Raw genomic sequence first — 27,571 nt, 5'->3', positions numbered from 1 at the left:
CTGGAAATAGCACTCCGCAGCTGTTATAAAATCAAACATAGTGGCCCTGAACACATTTCATCTGATCAAGATATGAGAACAGAGAATCGTCCATGCTGGGTTGCTTTCAGTGAAGGCTTCAGTCAGCTGTGTTGGAGAGAACTATTGATCTGAAAGCATAGTTTATCTTGTCCGTCAAGTGAGATCAATGAAAACGTTTGAAGGCCAGTGCTAATATTTTTCTAATGAAATTCTTTTAGTGCAGGTTAGCGTCCCCTTAGGGTAGAGTGAGTTAGATTTCACTCAAAGGTTAGCTGATTTCAGCTTGAAGCTAGTGTGACTGCAGAAAATTGTAAAAAATAAGAAAAAAAATCAAATCATAACCATCAATCGCTTGTCCTTGTACATTGCTCCTACATAGAAACCTGAAAATTCAGCAGTAATAATGGACTTGGCTGAGAACCTGAAGTCATAGAAAAACATGTATTATGAATGTACTGTAGTAATGGTGGTATGAATAATCATTAAACATAACGTTGGCGGGAGACTTTTTTCTTGCCATAATTCTGTAGTCTTAAGAAAAGTGTGTTGCTGATAATACTGGTACAACAGAAATATTTAATATAAAATGATGACATAGGAAAAAGGTTCATATAGAGATAATTAGACTCAGGTTTTAGTACATTTGTAACCTCAACACGATTAACGTTTGGAGTCTAGTTTTATTTGCATTATTGTTAAATAGTTCGAACAGGACAATTTTTACCTGATCTGTGTTGTGAAACATTACTCCACCTGATTTTGATTTAGGTCTTTTCTGTAAAATGGGATTTCTTCCTCCCCACAGTCTCCACGTACCTGCTCACAGAGGATTTTTGGAGTTCTCTTTCTAATATTATTTTACTATTGTAGGGTCTTTATTTTACTAGAAAGTGCTTTGACATAGCTGTTGTTGTGAACTCTGACACTATTCTGTGGTGTAGAGTAGAGACAGTAGTAACACATGTCCCATGTATAGTGTTATTTAGTTTTTGTCCCATCTCCCACTGGAAAGTGAGATAAAAAGACTGTAGCAAACATAAAAAGGTGCATCTACTATGCAGATAATAAAAGTAATCGACCATATATGAAGTATTATATATGTTCTAATAAAATACTGAATTCAGGAACAGTAATGCAAGATTGTGCAACATTAAAAAGAAACATTTATTATACTTATGATGCTAATATTTACAAGAATTACTACATTACTTTTTGTAAATTTAAAAAAAAAGCATAAGTAATGCCTAACGTCCAAAATGTGGTTATCTAGAGATAACGCATCAGTGATCAAAAATGATTTGTCTTTAAAAAAAAGTTTTCTATAAACTCTAATAGTTGGACTTCAGACTTTACTCAACTTTTTTTTTTCCTGGCAAGTCACTTTTGTCAGTCGAAAGCCTTTGACTTTAAAGCTCTGACAGCGTATGTGTCAGTGTGTGTGTGTGTGTGTGTGTGTGTGTGTGTGTGTGTGCGTGTGTATGTGCATGATTTGAGGGCTGGCCTGAGGAGATTTCAGTTTGGAGTCTAATCTGTCTGGGGATCAACTGTCCACACAACCTCAACACTAGACAGGTGTGTGTGTGCATGTGCATGTCCACCTGCCTGGAATGTCTGCCTCCATAATGTGGGTGTATGATAAGTCTTCATGATGAGAAAGCGTCTGGCATATCACTTACTGTCACTGCACTTTTTGTGTGTTGCAGTGTGTGCGTATATGTGTTTGTATTTGTGTGACAGAGGAAGCAAGCATAATAAGATGTCAGACGTCCAGTTTGTCACCCAAAGACAAGGTCATGTTGACTGCCGCTGAGGGAAATGAACAAAGACAAAGTCAGCTTGTCACATCTAAAGATGGGAATTTGAGAATAACAAGACATATTATTTGGCTAAAATTAAATCTCGCTCCACCACACAGCTCCTCTGATTCACGCTTTCATTGCCAAACATGACTTTTTTGTAAACTCTTTTCAATAAAGCCTGGTTTGTTTTTTATGATGTCATCATCGCCTGCCTTTCCCAGAGGCCAATTCGGTAATGAAATGTCCGGGGAACCTGGCTTGTTTTGGTGAGGTGAAGCTGTTTTGTCCTGAGATGCAAGCTGAACCCTAATTTTGGACATTGGAGGATTTTTGAGGTCTTTTGGCATAAAAGCCCCAGAGTTGGAGATACAGCCTATCCCAGCTGTCTTAGGGCAAGAGGCACGTCTTTGGACTGTGGGAGGAAGCCGGAGAGAACCCACACAAACATGTGGAAACTCACTGATGGAATTAAACTCTGGACCCTCGTGCTGTGAGCCAACAGTGACAACCACCTTGCCACCGATGCTGTAAAATGACTAGCTAAATGTTTTGCGATTTGAATTCATAACCTTGTTTAAAATGGTTCGTCTTCTAGTAAAGTTTTGGAGGCAGTCGTGCATTTTAACCAAACAGAAAACTGAGAAAATGTGCTCTGGATGCACAGAAAGTGCAGATTATGAAGTGTCTTTATTAGATATTAGACTGTCGTCACTCTCACTGACTGGCTGATCCTCTCAAAACACAATTTCTCAACTGATTAAACTGTCATCACACCTCCTGAGCCACCTGCCGCAGTGTTTGCATTAAGGGGCTGCAGGGTGTCTCACCTTACACCTGTGTGTGCACATAGAGCTCTACCTTTTCCTTACTGCTAGTTTCCGTAAGTGAATGACAGCGTGTGTAAGCTCCATGCTCCTCTTATGTACATTTATAATGTAAACAATTATTTTTTTCTTGTGCAGGTAACACTGTTCATTTTCAAAGATCTGCACTGAGTGTATGAGAAGGACCGGTTATGCGACTACAATACATGTCACAATATTTTTCAAATACCTATGTGAAGCAGTGCAAGAGGTGCAGCTGTAACTGTAAGATACTATGTTGCACATGCAAATGAGGATGATTTGTTATGATATCTAAAATATAGCAGTCATTATTAAAAGCAATCAAGAATATCTCCTTCACGTCTTTTATGTTATCTTTATTCAACCAGTTTCTGGTGTATAATCAGCCTTCCCTCCACTTTTCTTGTAATTTTCAAATACTAAATAGGTTTTGTGTGATTTTCTTTCTCCTTGTGGACAGGAAAGTCACATAAAGACAGACAAGACAAAGTCAGAGTTGGATGATACCCAGTAAAAGAGAATTAAGAATCAATACGTGCCACATAGAATCACTCAGAACATTCTGGCTGAAAAACAAAAGAAAGAGTGTTGTTCACTATAAAGTAAAAGGGTTTTCTCAGTAGAAGACACTAAATAGTTTCAGGAGTGATGGATCAATACGGTTTACAGAGTGAAAAATGTGCCCTTTTATATCTGAAGACAAGCCAGAATCCAAAAAACAAAATATTTCACAGAAAATACAATACAGCTGGAGAGCTCTCCTCACAGAAAGACAGACAAAAATATTGTTGGTAATTGACAGCTCTGTCTGTTGTTTACTGTCTGATTCAGAAAATTTTTCAAAAGGTTCCCAACACGGCTTGAGGATAAAAGGGTAGACACAGATACAGACTGATGGATCAACAACAAAAGTAATGGGTTTATCTAATTCTCCAGAAATTAGAACTGAATCCATGACAGCAGACAATAATTTAACCTGAAATTGACAAGAATCAGTGTAATGATGTGAATCTTCAATGAGATGATTATCAGTTGACTTGTCTGGTTTGATATTATCATATTCCGCAAACACGCTATGCATTGCATGTTACTGCCATTGGTTTCACTGTCAATAGAGAAAAGTGTCAACAAATGTACTGACCTGCATGTTTTTAAACTGGAAAAAAGAAAAGCTTTACACGTGTTGCAGAAAAGCCTGTATTTAACTAGACAGTCCAAGCTCACAACATTTATTATGACAAATGTGATGTGATATGTAAACTGCAAATGCCTTTACCAGTAATTACTACTACTACTCTCTCTCATACAGACATCCCTCTAGGTGTAATTGTTCAGTATGTGTGGCTTATCCTTTGCTGTGTGGACTCATAAATTATGAAGCAGAGAGACACAACCAAGAACATCGTGGAGGAGAAAATGAACAGCCTTTGTTCACAGAAGAGCAAACAAGGCTAAAATGTTGCTCACTTGTGTAATTTAGGAGAGAATGAATTGAATAACTTGAACCACACAGTGGAAAATGTCTTCCTTAGAACAACTACTCAGGTGCCAGGGTCTTTAAATGCAGTATATATATATATATATATTAGGGGTGCAACGATACACAAAATTCACGGTTCGGTTCGGTTCGATACTTTGGTGTCACGATTCGATATTTTTTCGATACAAAAAAAATGTTCATGCCTTCTTAATTTGTCATTTATTAAAATTATAAATATATATTTTAACTCAAAAGTACAGTTTTTAAATTTAACCCTAACCCTTGTACGTGTTTTTTATTTTGACAGCGAATGCGCACCTGCGGACCACTTATGTGCAGCCCTGGTTATATAGCTCGTCATATTGCAGCCACAGAAATTCTTTTGTCCATGAAACCATAAAGCTGCACTTTCTTTTTGCCTTATAGTCTGATTTGTCATAACTTCTCCGTTTTGTGGTAAGCTTTTCTTTGGCTGTCACTTCTTCACCCCGACCTGTCTTATTTGGCTCAGCAGAACTGAAATGCTTTTACACACTCACTCACATAAGCTCAGCGATTCTCTGCGCGATCAACCTCTCACATGTTTAAGCTTGCTGCGGGAGATTTCACTTGTCATGTTTGCATAGTAAGCTAACGATTAATAAGACGATGTCAGAGGAATTGGTGCACAAATTATCATCACTCACAGATCAGTGCTGTCGCTCTCTATACACAGTTCGCACGATTGCAAAGTGAAAGCAAAAAAACAAGCGCAAATTCAAACGCGATTTCAATATGTCACATATTGACAGTGGCTCACCGATGCCAATGACATAATTACCCAGCTACATTTCCGAAAGAATGCAAAAGCATTGACATATATTTTTCTTCCTACAATAGCCCGACTGGAAAAATCGCTAGCGATATTGCAAGCCCTGTATCTGATTGAGGAATCACTCATCTTTGGAAAAGAGAGTTTATTACAGAGAAATGTCTCTTTCCAAAATAAAAGCTATACTATCCGCTTCTTCTGGGCTATATTCTCAGCAGCATAAGGAGAATCATGTGCTAACAGCTGTCTAAATGACTCGGCTAAAGTTTGTAGCATGCTTGTTGTTTTTGTCTTTGCACTAGGATGATGTCGGCGTAAATGTGCAGTCATATTCGTTGTGCTGTGCTTTCAGGTTAATCTCGTTGAAATGATCTTAACGCCACAACAAGGCAAATCTCCGTTAACGAGCTACCGCCGATCGCCCCGTGCATGGGGCTAGACGGCCAACACGTTAACGAGCTAACTGCGCTAACACACTAGTTCCCACCCATGTAATTGAGCATTGTGTGGCACATCCAACATACTGTTTTACTTTAGTCCATGACTCGCTTACCTTCAGGGTCATACGCCACATGAAAACCAAAATAATTCCAAACACCACATCTGAATGAGGGTGGGGGAGGTGCCCTGCGCTCTTCCTTCTGACGATGCTGTCTGTGTTGAGCGCTCAGTGGATCTGCGCTTGACAGTGCAGCCTAGGCGGAGTAGTCGAACGCAGATTCACTGAGCGCTCAACACAGACAGCATCGTTGCACCCCTAATATATATATATATTAGGGGTGCAACGATATTCGTATCGATATTGAACCGTTCGATACAGTGCTTTCGGTTCGGTACGCATATGTATCGAACAATACAACATTTGTAATTTATTTTATCAACTTTCCTTCTGACGATGCTGTCTGTGTTGAGCGCTCAGTGAATCTGCGTTCGACTACTCCGCCTAGGCTGCACTGTCGAGCGCAGATCCACTGAGCGCTCCACACAGACAGCATAGTCAGAATGAAGAGTGCAGGGCAAGCTAGCCAGACAGAAGTTAAGCTCTCCTTGCAACATGGCAAATTGAACCTCCCCCACCCTCATTCAGATCTGGCGTTTGGAATTATTTTGGTTTTCATGTGACGTATGACCCTGAAGGTAAGCGCGTCATGGACTAAAGTAAAACAGTATATTGGATGTGCCACGCAATGCTCAATTACATGGATGGGAGCTAGTGTGTTAGCGCAGTTAGCTCGTTAACGTGTTGGCTGTCTAGCCCCATGCACGGGGCTATCAGGGGTACACTCTAAGAAATGACACACTGATGTTGGTAGCATTATGTAAATGCTTCATGTTAAAACTAATGCCACCAATTGATTTTTAACTTTAAACACAAGTATGTTGTTTTGAATTTAATTAACAACATAATATTTCAATACAACAAAATGCAGTAAATTAAATCCAATGTAAAAAGTTCATTTAAAATGAAGAGCACTTTAATTTAAAGAGGATTGTCCTAATAGGCTCTCCGTACTTCTCAGTTTGCACATGTGCAGTGTGGAAGTTTGATCATCCGCCATTTTCAACTGAGACTTGCATATGCTTAGCATCCTGGATAGAATCCATCGCCATCTGAGGATTATTTGGTAAGTTCAACAATTTAAGGATGACAAATTTGATTAATGTATACTAACTGATACACATCTGACACTTTCGGGAATACTTTTGCATTTTTTTTAAACAAATGATGCCTGGCAAATTTTTTAACACTCTAGCTTGTATACCTCTCTCACATGTTAGAAGTATGAAAACATTTAACAAATATTGTTGAACCTGCTTCGGTGTAATTTTCCAAAATCTTTTGCGATTCTTGTTAAGATGAGACTTGCCTACTAAGACCGACAGTTTTAAAATTACTCCCAACATCTACCGCACCTGCTCCCTGACATCAGTAATGACCACTGGGAGCGCCAGCGATCCTGTAGTTTGAAGAATGAAATGAATGTGTAGTGTATTTTAGAAATGTGCATCAATTAAGTTGCTACATTGTTTGAAAGAATTCGACTCCATGTTGATTTCTGGTTTAGTGTCAGAAATCTTCACTGAAGAAGCTTCACTTTTCTTTCCAAGCTCCTTAGACTACGATGACCTGGGGATGACTGTGAACCTTCACAGACTTATTGTTATCCACAAAATGTCATGATAGGATTTTAAGTCCATATTGCCCAGTTCTAATCTTCTATTTAATTTTAATATTTTTAGGGGCACAATTATTAAATATATTGTTGAACAATCTAGAATTGATTAAAGCAAAAATGAAAGCTTTCACGTAATGTCAAAATTGAAAAGCTTCGATTTTTGGGTTCATATATTTGTTAATCTGACACAGAGGAGTCAGTGCCTTACCAATCATGAACCTCACTGCACATCACTGATGTGAGTTATGAAACATTGCTTAATCACATATCTGCTATGTGTTAATATTTTTGACTTTGTTTTGTAAAGAGGTTGAAAGGAACCAAAATAGGAAACTTCTCTCATATTGAGTTCTTATCTCCACCAGAATCCCAGCGTTGATGTTTGACAGGAATGCATTCTGAAAGCTGTCTGTGTCTACTTAAATGAAAAGCCAGATGACCTGTTCAAGGAATTCTTGGTAAGTTAAAAAAGGAAAACGATCAGTTATTTTCCTTTTTTAAATTTGGGATTGGAAATGGAAGGTGGACTTACTTGTCCATATGTATATGTACGCAATTAACTTATCTTTTTTTAATTTTTATTTAAAGGATGTGGATCTTGGTGCAAGCAGAGAAACAGAGCAGCTGACTTTGGGAGTCTATGTTGTCAGACATGAGAGCAAACTCTGCAGATACACCTGAGGACATTGGTGTCATCATAGAAGGATGCACTGTGCTGCAAGCTCTTAGTGATGTGGCAAAGGGTTGTGCCCTCCTGCTTGGACTAATCTATAGTCTAAATCTGAGCTACCCAAAGCACCTGAAATACACATTTGAATTTCTTCAGAAGGTGCTGATGGAGTTGGATGGGAACAACCTATCCATGAAGGTGCAGGTTCTGAAAAACAAACTGCTTGAGTGAAACAGCCTGCAGTGAACTATAGAGGACACTGAACTTTAAGGTTCTCGAACCCTTCTCCTTGCACTTCATAAACTGTTCAGTTTGAATTGCCACAAGAACTTCTGCAAGGCCTTTCACTTTTCTGCGTTCTTTGTTCTTGAACCTTTACCAACATCCAACTACACTGAAAAAGACTGCTCCTAACTTTGGACTTCAGTTTAAGTTTTGAAGCAAAGGTTATTTTTCTAAATATGGACAAAAATGACACAAAAGTAATTTCTACCTGCTGTTTGCAGGGCTGTATTGTGGGCTTTTCATTGTAGCCCAATCAAGTTTAAATTAAGTCATGTTAATGTTAAAAATGTTGGAATCACAACACTTTCCAGTTTTAATCATTTCAGTTTAACATGACATTCTGTATCTTGTCTTCCTGCACCTAAAATGCACTTGAATATATGTAAAGATTGTTTGGGGGAAAAGATCTAGAAGCATTTGAATTGCTCAAAGTGTGCTTCAACAAGTTTTACACAAAGTGTTATTAAAGTTAGGTTAACTGAATAAACTTGTGTTCGATTTATTTAATTTACAAACTTAAATAGACTAAGTTGCAATTCTGTTAAAGTGATTTAATCCTATAGTTTCAGTAGAGCGTGTTTTGGGTGAGTAGATTTATCAGATTTACTTAAAATTTGTTGTTCAAATTAAATATATCATACATTTTATATTTCACTAACCCAGTTGTGTGGAACCGGTTGACATAACTGGGTGGAGTAAATACAACATGTTATTTCTCAAAGTAAGTACAGCTTGTTTTGGTTGAGTAGGTTTTATTTAGTCTTCTCAATTTAAATCAACAAGGTTAGTTATATCAACATTATGATATTCAGCTAATACAACATGATTCTTTTGATTTGCATTTAATTATCCAAATCTTATCAGATGTACTTAAAATTTCTTGTTCAAATTAAATGTATCATACATTTTATATTTCACTAACCCAGTTGTGTGGAACCGGTTGACATAACTGGGTGGAGTAAATACAACATTTTATTTCTTAGAGTGTAGCTCGTTAACGGAGATTTGCCGTGTTGTGGCGTTAAGGTCATTTTAACGAGGTTAACCTGAAAGCACTAGTGGGAACACAACGAATATGACTGCACATTTACGCCGACATCATCCTAGTGCAAAGACAAGTGGGAGCAGACAAAAGGAAGCATGCTACTAACTTTACCCGAGTCATTTAGACAGCCGTTAGCACAGGATTCTCCTTATGGGGACCTGATATGTTTAATATGCTGTGAGAATATAGCCCAGAAGAAGCGGATAGTATAGCTTTTATTTTGGAAAGAGCCATTTCTCTGTAATAAACTCTCTTTTCCAAAGATGAGTGATTCCTCAATCAGATACAGGGCTCGCAAAATCGCTAGCCCGACGTCCTGGGGCTAGGACGCTAGCGATTTTTCCAGTTGGCTACCAAAACCTCTCTCTGCCCTGCCCGTCCGGCTATTGTAGGAAGGAAAAATATATGTCAATGCTTTTGCACGATGGCACGGTGGTTAGCACTGTTCCCGCACAGCAAGAAGGTCCTGAGTTCAATTCCACCATCAGGCCGGGGTCTTTCTGTGTGGAGTTTGCATGTTCTCCCCGTGTTTGCGTGGGTTCCCTCCGGGTACTCCGGCTTCCTCCCACCATCCAAAGACATGCAGCTTGTGGGGATAGGTTAATTGGACAATCCAAATTGCCACTAGGTGTGAATGTGCGAGTGAATGTGAGTGTGAATGGTTGTCTGTCCCTATGTGTTAGCCCTGCGACAGACTGGCGACCTGTCCAGGGTGTACCCCGCCTTTCGCCCTATGACAGCTGGGATAGGCTCCAGCGCCCCCCGCGACCCTGAAAAGGATAAGCGGAAGCGAATGGATGGATGGATGGATGGATGGATGGATGCTTTTGCATTCTTTCGGAAATGTAGCTGGGTAATTATGTCATTGGCATCGGTGAGCCACTGTCAATATGTGACATATTGAAATCGCGTTTGAATTTGCGCTTGTTTTTTTGCTTTCACTTTGCAATCGTGCGAACTGTGTATAGAGAGCGACAGCACTGATTGGTGAGTGATGATAATATGTGCACCAATTCCTCTGACATCGTCTTATCAATCGTTAGCTTACTATGCAAATATGTGAAGTGTGAAAGTGAAATCTCCCGCAGCAAGCTTAAACATGTGAGAGGTTGATCGCGCAGAGAATCGCTGAGCTTATGTGAGTGCGTGTGTAAAAGCAGCAGGATATATATTTGACTACGATGACCTGGATGACTGAGAACCTTCACAGACAGATATATATTTTAGTTCTGCTGAGCCAAATAAGACAGGTCAGGGTGAAGAAGTGACAGCCAAAGAAAAGCTTACCACAAAACGGAAAAGTTATGACAAATCAGACTATAAGGCAAAAAGAAAGTGCAGCTTTATGGTTTCATGGACCATAAAGCTGCACTTTATGCACTTTATATATATCCTGCTGCTTTTTTAATTTCTGTGGCTGCAATATGACGAGCTAAATAACCAGGGGTGCACATAAGTGGTCCACAGGTGCGCATTCGCTGTCAAAATAAAAAACACGCACAAGGGTTAGGGTTAAATTTAAAAACTGTACTTTTGAGTTAAAATATAAAATATATTTATAATTTTAATAAATGACAAATTAAAAAGGCATGAACATTTTATTTTGTATCGAAAAAATATTGAACCGTGACACCAAAGTATCAAACCGAACCGTGAATTTTGTGTATCGTTGCACCCCTAATATATATATATATATATATATATATATATATATATATATATACACATATACAGTGTGTGTGTGTGTGTGTGTGTTTATATATATATATATATATATATATATATACAGTATAAGCTCCTTACCATGCATGGAGGGTTTCACCCCAAGTCCAGCACCCTTAGGCTGTACGCTAAGCGGAAGGAAGGGGGCCGGGGACTGGTGAGTGTCAGCACCACAGTCCAGGATGAGACAAGGAACATCCAAGAATACATTGGGAAGATGGCCCCAACTGACCGAGTGCTCAGTGAATACCTCAGGCAGCAGAAACCCAAGAATGAGGAGGGAGACGAGGAACCATCATGGAAGGACAGGCCCCTGCACGGTATGTACCACCGGCAGATAGAGGAGGTGGCTGATATCCAGAAATCCTACCAGTGGCTGGACAAAGCTGGACTGAAAGACAGCACAGAGGCACTAATCATGGCAGCACAAGAACAAGCTCTGAGCACAAGATCCATAGAGACTGGGGTCTATCACACCAGGCAAGACCCCAGGTGCAGGCTGTGTAAAGATGCCCCAGAGACAATCCAGCACATAACAGCAGGGTGCAAGATGCTAGCAGGCAAGGCATACATGGAACGGCATAACCAAGTGGCCGGCATAGTGTACAGGAACATCTGTGCCGAGTATAACCTGGAAGTCCCGAGGTCAAAATGGGAGATGCCCCCAAGGGTGGTGGAGAATGACCGAGCTAAGATCCTGTGGGACTTCCAGATACAGACGGACAAAATGGTGGTGGCTAACCAACCGGACATAGTGGTGGTAGACAAACAGAAGAAGGCGGCTGTAGTGATCGATGTAGCGGTCCCGAATGACAGCAATATCAGGAAGAAGGAACACGAGAAGCTGGAGAAATACCAAGGGCTCAGAGAAGAGCTCGAGAGGATGTGGAGGGTGAAGGTAACGGTGGTCCCCGTGGTAATCGGAGCACTAGGTGCGGTGACTCCCAAGCTAGGCGAGTGGCTCCAGCAGATCCCGGGAACAACATCGGAGATCTCTGTCCAGAAGAGCGCAGTCCTGGGAACAGCTAAGATACTGCGCAGGACCCTCAAGCTCCCAGGCCTCTGGTAGAGGACCCGAGCTTGAAGGATAAACCGCCCGCAGGGGCGTGCTGGGTGTTATATATATACACACATACATAGAGGGCAGCACGGTGGCATGGTGGTTAGCACTGTTGCCGCACAGCAAGATGGTCCTGAGTTCAATCCCACCGGGGTCTTTCTGTGTGGAGTTTGCATGTTCTCCCCGTGTTTGCGTGGGTTCCCTCCGGGTACTCCGGCTTCCTCCCACCGTCCAAAGACATGCAGCTTGTGGGGATAGGTTAATTGGATAATCCAAATTGCCACTAGGTGTGAATGTGCGAGTGAATGTGAGTATGAATGGTTGTCTGTCCCTATGTGTTAGCCCTGCGACAGACTGGCGACCTGTCCAGGGTGTACCCTGCCTTTCGCCCTATGACAGCTGGGATAGGCTCCAGCGCCCCCCGCGACCCTGAAAAGGATAAGCGGAAGCGAATGGATGGATATATACATACATATACACACACAGTCATCTGTTCTGCTTCATTACAAAGTATTAAAGAAGTGGGTAAACATTGGCTGACATTAGCAGCAGCACTCAGACTAAGAAGGTCTTGCTGTGAGAAAATGAATTTTCTCTCAAATTTCAATTGCATCACACTGTAGAATAAAGATAAAACATAAAAATAAAATAAAAACTAAATGTTAACTTGGACCAGGGATTCCCTATTAACAGCTCCTCGTGGTGATAACACTTGCTCCCATTTTTAAAGAAAGAGACCTCCAGCAGGACTAGGCTAAGGAAGAGTCAGCAATCTGCTGCAATTAATTGAAGTAAGGGAAAGAGAAGACAAAAACTGAGAGCAAAGAGATCATAAACAGCAATGAATAAAACACAGAAAGAGTAGACAAATCTCAATGAAGTGATAAGCAGCGAGTGGAGGAGGAGAAGTGCTCAATCCATCATGAAAAGTCCCCCCAGTAGCCTGACTAAAGGATGATCCAGGATCACCTGATCTGGCTCTAACTTTAAGATTTACTAGGACTAAAATTAAAAGTGTTTGTCTCCTGAACCCAAATTGGGTTCCAGAGGAGAGGGAGCCTGATAACTGAAGGTTCTGCCTTAATTTTGGAAAGTCTATTAACCACAAAAACATGCATTTACTACTTATTGCTAAAATATAATAGTGAGAATACAACAAATATTCAATTAACGGTTTAATTAAACTCCATTTAATGTAAAGATTGCAATAAAAAATTATTTATGAAATTATGTATTTATTTATTTTTGCTTTTGACAGGAAATGCTTGGCAACCGAAAAAGTCATTATTTATAGTTATAGTCATCAATTATAACTTTTATGAAAAGTTATAACACCCATAGCTGGACTGGCCATGGTGATTTTTTGTTTTTATGGGCTGATGTTTTGTTGTTTGTTTGTTTGGGGTTTTTGTAACGGTATAAACAAAGAAAGGTGGTGGATTGGCTAATTGGTCATGATCGACTTTGGGCTGGATGGATAGGGGCCAGGTAGGGCATTAACAGGGAAAGGAGGGCACAAAGTCTTACTTTTCTTTCTTATTCTCATTTCAAATGTCTAGTTTTTAATAAATTATTATCTGAATCTTACAACTAAAGTTTTTATCTGATCTAAAATGTGTGAAAGCCCATTAGTGTATGTAGTAAATATTAAGTCTAATATACAACCTAGTAAGTTATAGTACTTTTTCCCTTTGGGAAGGTACCATCCGTGCAGTCTGCAGTTCTGTTGATGAAAGATGTTGAATTTATTTAATTATTGTAGAAAAACAATTGATTTCTGTGCATTTGTTTTACACATACATTAAATTAAAGTTAATTATGTCAATTAAGGCGGAGGGTGGGGGGTGGTTCCTTATTTTTTTTTATTTTCTTTTTTTGCTACGAGTTGGCAGTTAGGTTGTTTAATATTTCTGCTAAATACTGTTTAGAAAACTAGAATAGGGAGGAATAGGATGCTGTAGGTTTAAGTTTATTCAATTGATACATTAATACCAACAAGACAGTGTACATCACTGTCACAACAGCGTTTGTTTTCATTTAAAGGCTTTATGGATTTTCCTATAATACCTGGTGGGCCGGTCTCTAGTCAAAATGCCCGGGCTGATTTTTTTGTCCCAGTCCAGCCCTGATAACGCCCGTTTGTCTTTATCAACTTATCAACAGAATTTCAATTTCAGAATTCAACAGAACCCTGAAAAGTTCATGTACAAGACTAAATCAAAGCTCATAGTGAGACTGAGGAACTTCAGGGAAATGTTCCTCCTCCTGATTGTAAACACTCATTGTACTCTTGCGTCTATACTGGATTATTAGAGTTAGTGTATTCCACAACAGTAACACCAATACTTTGTTTTTTTACACAAATTTGGTCTTTCATTTACTCTTAACCAATTTTTAAATGTATTTATGTATTTTAATTTGTCAGCTACTGCAATTTGCTTCATTTTTCCTTTGTAAGCCAGCTTCCGAAATTGACATTAAAATACTGTTCCAAAGGGTACAAAAAAATCAAAGACAACCCAGAAAGACTACCAGAAAGATGTTTAAGAATACATGTATAAATAGTTTACTATGAGTTTCCCTGACTTTTTAAAAATGTAAAATGAGCCTGTGTAACAGTCCCATATAGTTTGGTATATTGCACTGTAGCTGTTTCCATGTGACTGCTTATCGAAGACGCAAAAATAAATATCAAAACAATTCAAGCGACACCTCTTAACAACTCTAAGAGCTCTAAGAACTGGATAAAGTTAACTCCTACAACAGCCAGAGTCCTTTGGAAGCTGTTTAAAAACTCATCAAAGCATTAACAAGCTATTTAGTCCATCATTAGAGAGTGTGGCAGGGAATGTGTGTACGTGTGTGTGTGTGTGTATCTGAGAGAATCAGCAGCTGTGTTCTGGCTAATGTGTGTTCTCACATTAGTGCAGAGGCATGCTTGTGCATTTAAAAGCAGTGCATTGTCTCAAATTTGCATTCAACAAATCAAATAATTCAGAGGCCTTATGGAAAATGTTTTCATGCTTTAATGGCCAGTGCTGCAAAGAATCGATGGAAAGGAGCTGAGGGAAGAACTCACTGCTAATTTAAAGCTTTTTAGTTTGTTTTCACAGAGACAGAAAAAAGTGGAGGATTCTTACAAGTGAGCATATTTTGATGAAAGCAAAGTAGACTTAGATTTTGGTTAAGCATGTGCTGCAGAGGATTAAAGGATTCAGTAAGCTTTAAGCAAACTGCTAGACAGATATTTAGACAGTCAGAAATGATTAGTAAGAGAGTCAAGCAAGCGTGAAACACAGTCCTTCTGTCAGACACTGGTGGAATCTCCCAGACAAACACAAGGTGTCATTTGGCATTGGTGCCATAACAGGCTGGGTTAATGGCACGGATGCCAGCGTTTCAGCTCCAGCTCACATATAGATGATTATAAAAGGCTACTGGCATCACATTTAAACACACCAGGTGAGTGTCAGTCTTTAATGTGCAGAGGTAACCCAACTCATATGCTTTTCTTAAACATAACCAAATAGTATTTTGGCATCTAAAACCTAATGTAATAAAACAGCAGCATTTGACACCCTATAATGGTGATACTGGAAAGACCTTTTCAGCAGGGCCTCTCACAATGGATCTTTCTTTTTATAAAAGAATAAATCTGTGCTTAACCCATGCATACTATTTTATACTTAAAGAGCCAAAGGTTATTCACCATCCACCTGCTTTCTTTTATTTTCAAAATAACTTAATAACTCAGACCTTTTCTTTCCCACCTGAGCCACAGTTTGTCTCAGGGGACATCGGCCACTAAAATCTGTGTTTTCCTCCTTGAACATTCTAGTTTCAATGTATCCAATTATTATTATAATTTTTAGTGCATGCTTCTTTTCCAACTTAATTTTTTTCTGCTTTTTGCTTATTACAAAGTAGAACGAGGTACTGCTGTTGGCAGGCTTGTACCTGTTGATTTCGAATGAATCAGATTCAGTAATACATCAGCAAAAATGGGGTGTAGCTAATTTGTTATGAACAAGATCCAATAATGTACAAGGTGACAGGATATAGTTAGGACTGGATCAGGTGACCCTGAATCCTCCCTCAGTTATGCTGCAATAGGTGTAAGCTGCTGGGGGATTCCCATGATGCAAATAGCATTTCCTTCAATAAAACTGAATTGATTTGAATTTGCACCCCCAAAACAGGCTAAAAACAAAATTTTTCAAAAAACAAGGTTTTTTGGTGAGGATATAGGATTTATAATCTTTTTCAGCCCTCACACAACTATTCCATCACTTTTATGAGCACAGCTGAGAGCATCACAGGAGTTTAGATGACAACAAATAATCTACAAGTTTGTATGTTTGAAGCATAGCAGTAGTTGTACTTTTACAGTTTATAACCTTGACTTAATGGTACTTTATTGTGAAATAAAGACCCTACAATATTAGTGAAAACCTGAAGAATGACACAATCTCCCATAAGCAAGTATTTGATTCCATCAAGGAAGAACCCTCTTTTAACAACTTGAGAACCAGGCTAGGGTGAGGGGAAAGAGAAGAGGAAATGCATGATATCAGTGCCTACTTACCTGTATAATAAACATGGTATTATAGTGGCAGTTTCATAGACTTTTAATAATTAAGAAAGTGGATGGATCAATGGATGTAAAACCTTTTTTCCTGAATCATCCGTCAGACCAAGCAAATGTGCCTGATTTAAGAAGTCTAATTGCAGTTTTCCAATGTTCAAGTGCTAATAAGAAAAAGCATACTGGTTCTAGTAGCACTTTAAAATTGTTCTACAGGGTGGGCCATTTATATGGATACACCGTAATAAAATGGGAATGGTCGGTGATATTAAAGTCCTGTTTGGGGCACATTAGTATACGTGAGGGGGCAAACTCCTCAAGATGGGTGGTGACCATGGTGGCCATTTAGAAGTCGGCCATCTTGGATACAACTTTTGTTTTTTCAATAGGAAGAGGGCCATGTGACACATCAAACTTATTGGTAATGTCACAAGAAAAACAATGGTGTGCTTGGTTTCAACGTAACTTTATTCTTTCATGAGTTATTTACAAGTTTCACTTTGTTCACAGCCATTGACATGTCGAAGAGGTTAACACGTGAGGAGCGGATCGAAATTGTGTTGATATCTGGTGAACACAGTAACCGGGTCATTGCAGCCGATTTCAATGCAAGACACCCTACGAGACCACCCATCCCCCATGCAACAGTTAGCAAACTGCTTGCTAAGTTTTGTGAAACTGGTTCAGTGTTGGATTTGCCAAAATGTGGACGCAAGAAAACTGTCACTAATGAAGAAACATCAGTGGCTGTCCTAGCTTCATTCAGCAAGAGCCCACAGCGTAGCACTCACCGCATGTCACTGGAGAGTGGCGTTAGTCGAACATCCCTTCGGCGGATATTAGCTACTCACAAATGGCACCCTTACAAACTCCAGCTACTGCAGCATCTCAACGAGGATGATCCAGATCGGCACACAGAATTTGCAGAATGGGCAAAACAAAAATTGGAACAGGACCCTCAGTTCACGCAGAAGATTTTGTTCAGTGATGAGGCAAACTTTTATGTGAATGGTGAAGTTAACAAACAATATCACTGCTATTGGTCTGACACTAACCCACATTGGATGGATCCCTCCAAGACTGTTGGAACAACAAAAGTGATGGTTTGGTGTGGTATATGGGGTACAACGATAGTGGGTCCATTCTTCATCAATGGAAACTTCAAGGCCACTGGATATTTGAAATTGCTACATGATGATGTGTTTCCCTCTTTGTGCACTGAAGCTGGCACGTTCCCTGAGTTTTTCCAGCAGGATGGTGCCAGGTCCGAGCATTCCTAGATGAACAGTTTCCTGGAAAGTGGATTGGTCGCCGTGGGCCAGTTGAATGGCCCTCAAGGTCTCCCGATCTGACCCCCTTAGACTTTTATCTTTGGGGTCATCTGAAGGCAATTGTCTATGGTGTGAAGATACGAGATGTGCAGCACCTGAAACTACAGATACTGGACGCCTGTGCTGGCATTTCTCCTGCGGTGTTGCTATCAGTGTGTGAAGAGTGGGAGAAGAGGGTTGCATTGACAATCCAACACAATGGGCAGCACATTGAACACATTTTATAAGTGGTCAGAAACTTGTAAATAACTCATGAAAGAATAAAGTTACATTGAAACCAAGCACACCATTGTTTTTCTTGTGACATTACCAATAAGTTTGATGTGTCACATGGCCCTCTTCCTATTGAAAAAACAAAAGTTGTATCCAAGATGACCGACTTCTAAATGGCCACCATGGTCACCACCCATCTTGAGGAGTTTGCCCCCTCACATATACTAATGTGCCCCAAACAGGACTTTAATATCACCAACCATTCCCATTTCATTACATTGTATCTATATAAATGGCCCACCCTGTACATTAAAATTTACCATTTTGATTTCCTTCTCTATACAAAAGTTTACATGGTTCTGCCTGTTGTTTTCTTCCTTCCTAATCAGTGTAATTTCCTTACAGCAGAGGAGAACAACCTCACATTATGATAAATAGGCCACAAATAGCAAAAGAAGCACAGAAGTGTAGTAGCAAAGAGAGAGGATAAGGGGAATTCAAACTTTACCTAACAACTCAAACAAACAAACTCAGGTTGAAAACTAACGAAAACAAACGTATGTGCACCATTTCGGGCCCACAGGTTCAAAATGTGTGTATTATTCACAAGGACTGCTTTTAACCTTCACATCCAAACAACAGAAGCTCCGGAGATCTCTGGAAGGGCAGCTAAGTCACAGGTCGGGGAGCAGAAGAGTCCCAGACGGGGTGCATCAAAGTTTGTTAAAACACGACTACTTTAAGGGGAAAATACTGTTAGTATAGCGGTCTATTCCCGTCAAGTTCCATTAAAATACCAGAAGACAGATGGCACAGCATCACAGAAACACCTTAGCTTCAAGTGTGCGTGTTTGATGGAGAACCATTTGCATGTTCATTGCTGTGTCTTTGAGACAGAGAGAAATTTCCATATTTATCACTGTGTGTATGTGTGTAAGTGTGTAAGTGTGTACGTAAACATCACTGTTCCCTTCTCTCACTGAGTTGAAACACGGGTCTCTGGGCTGGTATTAAAGCTTAAAGTTGCAGACTAGCCTGGCACAGAATATTAATGCTCACTTACTAATACATGATGCCACACACATATACGCAGGCAGAGCTACAATGTACACATACAGAGGAAATGTATCTATACAGTTTGAAGAATCAAATCTTAAACACTTTTGTCATTATTGCAAGTTAGATGCTAAATGTATTACCTCACCTGAGGCACCTGCCAATGCCGAGTATCAGTCTGGCACCAATATTCTCTTTGCCCTAAATTTAAAGTCTAACTCGGATAAGACCAAATAAATGTAACTGAGAAAAGCCTGCCTCACCATAAGCCATAATGGCATTCTCATTCTGTATAAGAAAGTTTTAAATGGTACTTAGTATCAGTTCAGACAGGCCAGTTTAGCCACAGAGCAATGCCAACATAAATCACCTGATACATCTCTACACATTCAAAAGCATTATCACATATAGCCTATATGTGCTATTTAAGTGTAGATTAGCATGTCCAAAGCTGTCAATCTCAGCTCATTTTTGCACACATGACTTTTATTGCTACTAGTCTGCCAGGAGAGTTTGATAGTGGTGTTTGACTCCTCGCAATTTCCAGCAACCCCTTCCCACCTGGTCATGCAATACACATTTTTCCCTCTAGCCAGGGGGGTTTAGAGAGAGGCCTTACCTAACCAGTGATATGTCTATTGTCAGTGATGCCTGCTTTGTTCTGTGCTAGGGTCTTGCTGCTGCTTTATGATTTCCATTGGTGTGAAAGAGCAGTGAGTTTCCAAATCATAGCCTTGTAAATTAGTCCAAATTTAAAAAGTCATTATCTTTTGAGCAGTCTAAACTAAAAAGGTCCAGGGCTTCATGTGAAAGAGTAGAAGTGAAAAAGGACTGACACACTATGTTAAAGACTAACTCATGCACTACTAACTTACAGCATTACAAGCCTGGTACCTTTTAAAAGCAATATGCTAGATTATACCATTTCTTACTAAGAAAAGTACCACAAGTGCATGTTGGATTTATTCTTCATAGGGTGTGTGGCTTTTGTTTGTATTTTATATATGACTCTAATTAATGGAAATGCTGATCTCTAAGCTGAGCTGATCACACAAATCACATAAATATTACCACAATTAAAAACAGAAACAGTTCTCCGATCACTCCTTTAGGCTTTGGAATGTAACAGACTTAAAGTTTTGTGGTTCACAAAGAAAAAAGTTTAACTACTGCAATTATACACAAATAAAAAGCTGAATATCTAAAGTATGCAAGAGTGAAGGTACAATAATGAATTTCTCATTAAGGTATTTAAAAAAAATGTTATCATTTTTACAGATGTACTTGTACTTATTTTGAGTACATATTTACTATTGATTGTAAAGTTTTACAACAGCCTTCATCCAACAACTGTTGCTCACAGCCAACTCTCTTTTTTACTTCTCGCTATTTTCATTGGCTTCACTTTGATAGTTTTTATTTTAATTCACCACAGCAGCCGACAGTGTGCCACAGTAACAAGAGACTATTTGGCCTTGAGTACATCTAAAAGGAATTTAGTGGTATCCAGTCTCATTCAAGTGGATTGAACAAGGGATGTTGTTGTTGGGCAAGCATTCCTGCACAAAACAGGTAAAAGCTTTCTGCTGTTAACCAATCAACTGTGACCTTTCAGAGTCCTCTAGCTCACACAACGGCACAAACAAAAAAAATCACTTCAAAGCAAAGAAATAAAAAGCTGCAAACAGTGCATCTTTATTTAGTTGTTTTCCAAGCACAGAGCAGTAGGTGATAGTCTGACATTTCCAAATCACAGAGGTAGACTGTTACTCTGTGTGTTATCAGCAGGTGTTGTTTGAGGCCATGTGTGTTGTCAGAAGGATGGAGAAAAGCAATGGCAATTTTATAGTAATTCTTTGCCCAAAGACTCTTTCTTTCAGTAAATCCGTAATTTTCAGAGCATTAGCTGGATGGAACAAACTGCTTCAGAAAATGGGCACATTAGCAAACATCTCCATGTTTAAGAAAATGATAAAATTGCTGGTACTACATAACTGAAGTAGCTTGTAATATTGCTATTTGACCTTTAAATTTTAATTGTGAAATGTGATAAGGAGATAAGGAAATCCAGCAAATAATCAGTCCAATTGGATGTTGAACCAGGGACCCACTTCACTGACATTTACACCCTTGTTGTAGACGCCCTTCTGTCTTGGTTTATTTGTCAATATTGCTTGTTGCCAGTTTAATAAGGTATGCACTTGAACATGTTTTTATATTGTTTTTGTTCCTTTCTCCTTTCCTTCCTTTCTTCCTCTGGCTTCTTATGAGTAATGCCTCTCTGAGAGTAGCACATACGCTGAAGTGGTGTGTGGATGTGTGTGCGCTGTGAGACACCATTAACACCCTCCCTGTTCCCCTACAGCATTCAGTGGGGCAGTATGAAGATAGGTGTGTGTGTGCCAAAGTGAGCGTGGTAAAACACCAAACCCATCATCTCATTCTGTATTTTCTGTTTCATGAGCAGTGTTTTTTTTTTCTTTTCGTCTCTTTAAAATGTCACATTAAATCAAAATGTCTGTGTAGTTCTTCAAAAAAATGTATCTTTTGTTCTGCTGTATTTTAAGTTTCTAAAGTGCTGTAATACTTCCAGCATTTTTGTGACATTTGTTGACAGTAAGTGGTTTGTATGAACAGACAGCCTTGAGCTTGAATAGCCATTTATAGATTAAAATAATAATAAGGGGGGAAAAGCAGAAAAGGGGAATTTTAACTTCTTAACCTTAAGGTTTTCACTTGTAATGTGTTCCTCAAGTGTAATGAGGTTTTGTTATTAAAAAGGACATGTCGATAATTTACAATATTTCCCTTTTATTTATACAAAAGTCATGTTACATGCAGTTAAAGCATCAATTGCATGTGTATCCACTTAAAAGCGCATAAAGAAAGAATAAGAAGTCTTTAGATAAAGATGATGTTTTATTATTGGTTTACAACACATGGGCCATATGACCGACTACACATCTACATTCACTGACTGTATATGGGCCACCGAAAGTAAGTTGAATATTGCTATCAATTATTAGACGGGAAGGAGGGGTAGGGTTATATGTCTTGATATTCCTTTTTTAGCATATACAGATGAATAATACTGGGTATTTTTGTTACTTGTATTTGGTACAAATATTCAACTGGTCTCAAACATGAATACATATATCAGCCAATTACGTGGCAGCAATCCAGTCCTTTTTGGGATAAATACACATGGTCAAGCTGAACTGTTGAAGTTCAAGCTGAGCATCATCATCATCACTTCGAACATTGCATGGTTTATCCCAGACAGGCTGGTCTGAGTATTTCAGAAACTGCTGATCTACTGGGATTTTTCCACACAATTGCCACATTTTACAGAGAATGGCCTATAAAAGAGAAAAAAAAATCCACGGAGTGGCAGGTCTCTGGGTGAATGGACTTGATGGACTACAGCAGCAAAAGACCACACTGGGTGCCACTCTTGTTGGTTATGAACAGGAAACTCAGACCACAATTCACAGTTCACTTAGGCTCACCAAAATCTGACAATAGAAGCCTAGAAAAATGTTGTCTGGTGTGATGGGCCTTGAATTCTGTCACAACTTTTAGGTGGTAGGGTTAAAAAACAAGTAAACACGAATGCATGGCTCCACCCTGCCTTGTGTCAACGGCTCAAGGTGCTGTTGTTATAATAGTGCGTGGGGTTATTTTCTCAAAGATTTGAATGACAGATGTGCAGCTGACAAACCTGCAGCAAGTGTATCTTGTGAATGTGGATGGATCAAAATCTCAGGGGGAGGTTTCCAGCACCTTGATGAATTGCTGCCATGAAGTTATGAAGTTGTGAAGGAAAAAGTTATCCAACCTGGTACTAGCAAGGTGGTCAGTGTAAACACGAAGGATTGTTAAACCTTTAATTATAGTGTAATGACGATGTAACACTGTTTCTGGTAAGGAAATCTACCTTTTAAATAAAAGTTTAATATTTGGTTCAACAACATCAAAATTTCTCGAGTATGTGCACAAACAGAGTCACAGGCACGAGAAAGACCAAAATCATACACCTCTATGCCACAAGCAAAAAGATAAAAACAAATCATCCTTAATTACAAAAATCTCAAATAAATCTCTTTGCCAGTAAAATAAACATGATGGATTCGAGCATTTGTTTCCGCCTCATTTGTAAGCTTTGGATCATCTGCCAAATGAATAAATATAATTATTACCCAGTTGGATCATTTGGTGTACTGTAGGGCTGTCACTCACTATTATTTTTTATATTATATGCTTTTATTTTCTATTTAGAAATGTAATTAAATTACTCTTGACTATCTGGTGATGTGTTGGTCTATAAAATATTAGTATCTCTGAAGATTATTATAAACCTATTCAGAGTCATGGATAATGTATTTTTATTTCTTGTTTTGTTTAAGACATCAGAACTGATTGCAGCAGAATATCCATGTTACATAGACCTTAAAAAAAATAAAAGTAGCTTCACAGTTAGATCCAGTGACTGAATAAATGAAAAGTTTATTCTTGTACACCTGAGACAGGGCTCCTACACATGTAGCGGTGTATATAAGAAGTGTATAAGAATAAGCACCAGTAGAAACTATTCTAGCAGAGGAGGAAAATTGATAGAAAATATTTCTGTGAAAGACAAAGCGTTACCAACTCCTTCTCCAGTTTTCTTTTCTTATTATCCATCAGGTGAACTGTATCATGTGGTTTAAACCACAAACCTCGAGCTTTATTCCACATGGCAGGCTCCATTCTACACATGGGGAGATTCACTGATGACCGCAAACACACACTATTCACACTCACACATGAAAGAAAATGAACTTGTGAGGTTATCCTCAGTGCGGGCAGCTAGAAATCAATAATTGTGAATACATGCCACTTAACTCTCACCCACTCCGGCTCTAAGTCCCTCTCTATCTCTGTCGTTCCAGAAAAGAGGAGCGGTGAAAATGGAGAACAGGCGAGTCAAAGTCATCCTCCATCTCCTCCAACTCCCCCTCCTCTCTCCTAGTCCTCCGTGGTTCCAGAGATAGCGACAGGCATTAAACAACATTGGGCAGGAAATCAGAGATGCAGCGTCTTCTTCCTGCTGTTGAATTATTCAACACTACAAAGGTAGCTAATGCGAACGCACGGTTAAACGCACAAACACACACTAATATGAAATTTCATGCAGGGATACCGATGATGACTTTGATAAGAGGTGGCCCACACAGCATGTTACTGTATTTTTCATCAACTCTGTCTTTCTTTTGTCTCTCACAGAATTGCAGGACTGCTCTGGAGATGTCCATACCTCAACAGCAGTGGACAGCTGGTTTTTGAGGACACCAAAATCAAGGTGTTGCCAAAAACCTGTCACAGCATGTTAATCATCCAGCCAGTTGCTTGGTGATGTATGGACTAGGGCTAGTCAGAGGTCATCTGTCTGTCTCCTGGTTTTCTGTGAAAGCATTAATCATTTCTGCGGAGTACAAAGCCTTCTCTAGGAGCCATACTAATTATGACAGGAGGAAAGCAATGGCTTGTAACACAGTCAGACTTATTTTTACAGTCTCAGTAGCTTAGCCTCTGGTAGCCATAACAGAGACTACAGATTTAGGGTGTTTTGGCTGTTGTTTTGGTTGCACTGTTGGTTCATTTGTGCAAATGTGAACACCATAATTGCACTCAGGTGTGGACCAAAACAACCACACAAAGAGCCCTTGGAGGAAATGTTCTCAGCCCATGTTGACTTCAGGGTAGTTTGTTTAAGGTGGGAATGTGTTGTGATCTTGATAGGTGTACACTCTAAGGCGAAATCCGATTTTTTTGACCCTATGCGACCCATATCCGATCATGGTATGACAGTGTGAACGGCACAAATCCGATATTTTCAAATCCGATCTGGGTCACTTTCGTATGTGGTACTAAATCCGATACATATCCGATGTTTTAGAAAGCGACTGCTGTGTGAATGGTCATGTCGCATTAAATCCATCTTTTACGTCACTGATACAAGACAGACGCCGATTATCAGCGCCGGAGAAGCTCCCGAGAAGACATCGCGAACACTTCCTGACCATCCAGTGTAGATGTTAGTGAAACTGTTGGGAAGATAACGTTGGAGAAACGTGAACATTTTATTTGTACTGTATAATCTGCAGATTCTGACAGAAATCTGCAACTATCCTTTGAAGCACTACTCCTCTCTAAAACAGCAATAAGGATAATTATTAGGCCATATCTAAATAACAAAATAACTTTAGAAATTACAGCAAAATTGAGAAACGTAAAGTCCGAAGTCTTTATATTAAGGGCCATCAGTCAAACAATACTGCTTGGTCTGGGTCTAAACAGAGCGCTTTGTGTGTGACATATTCTTTTGCGCATGCGGGCCGCTTTGAGCGTTCGCACTAGGGAGCGTTTGCTGTCACATTTTATTTGTAGTGTGAACGAGCAGACAAAAAAATCGGATTTGATCAAAAAATCGGAATTGAGCATTAAGACCTGCAGTGTTAGGTTTGACTTAAACACCTTCCCATAGCCAGGCATGCATTGCATTGTGGGATGTGACAGAGTACCATAGAGTATACACAAGCTTCATTCACTAGCTGTAAAATGAATGTAAATTGCCCATAATCTTCTCAAGTAGTTCAGGACACAGTACCTTTTTCCTGTATTTATCTTTGCTTCTCCTACACCAGACCAGTCTGGCCAATAAGTGGACTAAATGTTCTCATGTGGTTTATAGTGACACTATTTGGTTTGCTTGGAGTTTTCTCTGTGTGAAAAGAAACCCAACCACAGGAAAGACCTACAAGTTTATAAAGTCATCAAGTAATTTGGAATACAGTAAAACAAATTACAGGAGTGAAAAGTCCTTAACGTCCTTTCACACTGGCTTCTGGTCAGCGTCTACATCCACACGAACTGCTAGCTAACGCAGCCTCCATTGTAAAACTCAGGCTCTTCTTTTAATGGTCAGATATGTGAGAACTATTTGTAATGTTTCAGCTGAAATTTGAATCAAAATGTAATGAGTTGATCTCAACATATAAAATATAGGGAACGTACATTTCACCCTGACTTGAAGCACCACTAAATGTGATTATTCAACAGACACGTATTAACTTCGCAATGAAACTTAAAAAAAAATACATTTTTGTTTTAGTGGTTTTCATCTGGATTATCAGCATAAATAAATGAAAACAAAATAACAAATGGTCTCAAATTCATAGTCTTGGTTCCATTGTGAATTCAGAAAGATCTGTTCTGAACACTCTTTTCCTTTCAAACAGTCATCAAGTGACACAATATTGGCACCTGCAAGCAACAACACTCCATATTTTTCCCCTATTCACTGTTAATATTCTAGCAATCATGACAATCATTACTCATTATCAGTGAATAGGGAGCAGAGATGGTGGAACCCAAGGCGTGTGATCGAACGCCCCACAAGGAATCTCGTGTGTGTTCGTTGGTGTGTATGCTGTATTACACAGGAATGAAAAGGTTGGGACGTCATCAGTTCCCATATTGATTTTCCTGCTCACATGCTTAATTGAAGTTGTTGGGGTATACATAATTGAAGGTGGTTCTCTCAATCACTCTCCCTCTCGCCTTTTCTCAAACATTAAAAAGAGAAAAAGCCATACTTCTTCCTTCTCTCCATCCTTTTTTCTCATTTCTTTTCAAGAAAAAAAGTGCTAATGGAAAGGCCTGTGGCTATGTAGTTTTAACGGAGTGGTAGGGTGCATATGATTGTGACACTGTGCTCCGCACAAAAAAGACCGTGTGTAGCTTCTTTTCGTGTTTTAGTTAATTTTGCTCAGTTGTGATTAATCAGTATTAACATTTTTGTGTTTTGTTCAAAACCTGGTTTAATTTTTATCATCTTAAAAAGCTACATTTCTCCCACTAATTGCTAGATGTGCACTGAATGCCACAAGGGAAAACCGAGACCCCCCACATATTCTCTATTTTATTTTGTTGCTGAACTCCTGCTGGTCTAATTCATTACAGCAAGGAACAACAGTGATTACACGCCTGAATATGCTGTTGTTGCCATGGTTCTTATTCATTCATTTCTTAACAAGCATAGAGAAAAATGGGTTTTCAAAAAGTCATCTGAGAATACACTGGCACTTCATTTATTCTTCTTCATCTGCTTGTAAGCTTTTTTCAAAAAGTAGCATTTTCACTCTTTTTTCTGACCACTTACTCTATGTATGTGTCATGCTAGTCCCCTTTGTATTGGTTCTCTATGAACATATTTTTGAGGTTTTCTCTCTCTCTCTCAGGAAAAAGATGTGTATTCCTCAAGCAGCTGACTAGTTGCTGTAGGTTTCTGGATGTGAAACTGGTTGCCAAGCGGTAAATATGGCGCAACACAAAAAACCTCCTTGTGATTTGTAACTCTCTCCAAGTTGAAAAATGGACAGAAGGCATTCTTGAATTTTACTGGCATTTATTGGACACAGGTGCCACCA

The 27,571-nt window shown here is 39.3% G+C and overlaps 2 protein-coding genes and 1 long non-coding RNA gene across 5 annotated transcripts in view; 2 read left to right on the top strand and 1 right to left on the bottom strand.

The window, feature by feature from the left end:
- Positions 1 to 27,571, bottom strand: part of LOC309688873 (exostosin-1) — a 368,281-nt gene that overhangs the window by 64,523 nt on the left and 276,187 nt on the right. The window lies entirely within an intron of this gene.
- gnpat (glyceronephosphate O-acyltransferase) overlaps positions 1 to 27,571 on the top strand; it is a 302,570-nt gene that overhangs the window by 127,588 nt on the left and 147,411 nt on the right. The gene's annotated exons all lie outside the window — the stretch shown is intronic.
- LOC309689313 lies at positions 6,016 to 8,779 on the top strand. Its single transcript, XR_014271331.1, has 4 exons — positions 6,016 to 6,093; positions 6,459 to 6,581; positions 7,499 to 7,591; positions 7,722 to 8,779. It is a non-coding gene; the product is annotated as an uncharacterized lncRNA (long non-coding RNA).

The sequence above is a fragment of the Aulonocara stuartgranti genome, assembly GCF_965226115.1.
Source record: "Aulonocara stuartgranti genome assembly, chromosome: 15".
Classification (NCBI taxonomy): domain Eukaryota; kingdom Metazoa; phylum Chordata; class Actinopteri; order Cichliformes; family Cichlidae; genus Aulonocara; species Aulonocara stuartgranti.
The sequence above is the reverse complement of the archived record's forward strand: the minus strand, read 5'-3'. Positions and strand labels throughout refer to the sequence as shown.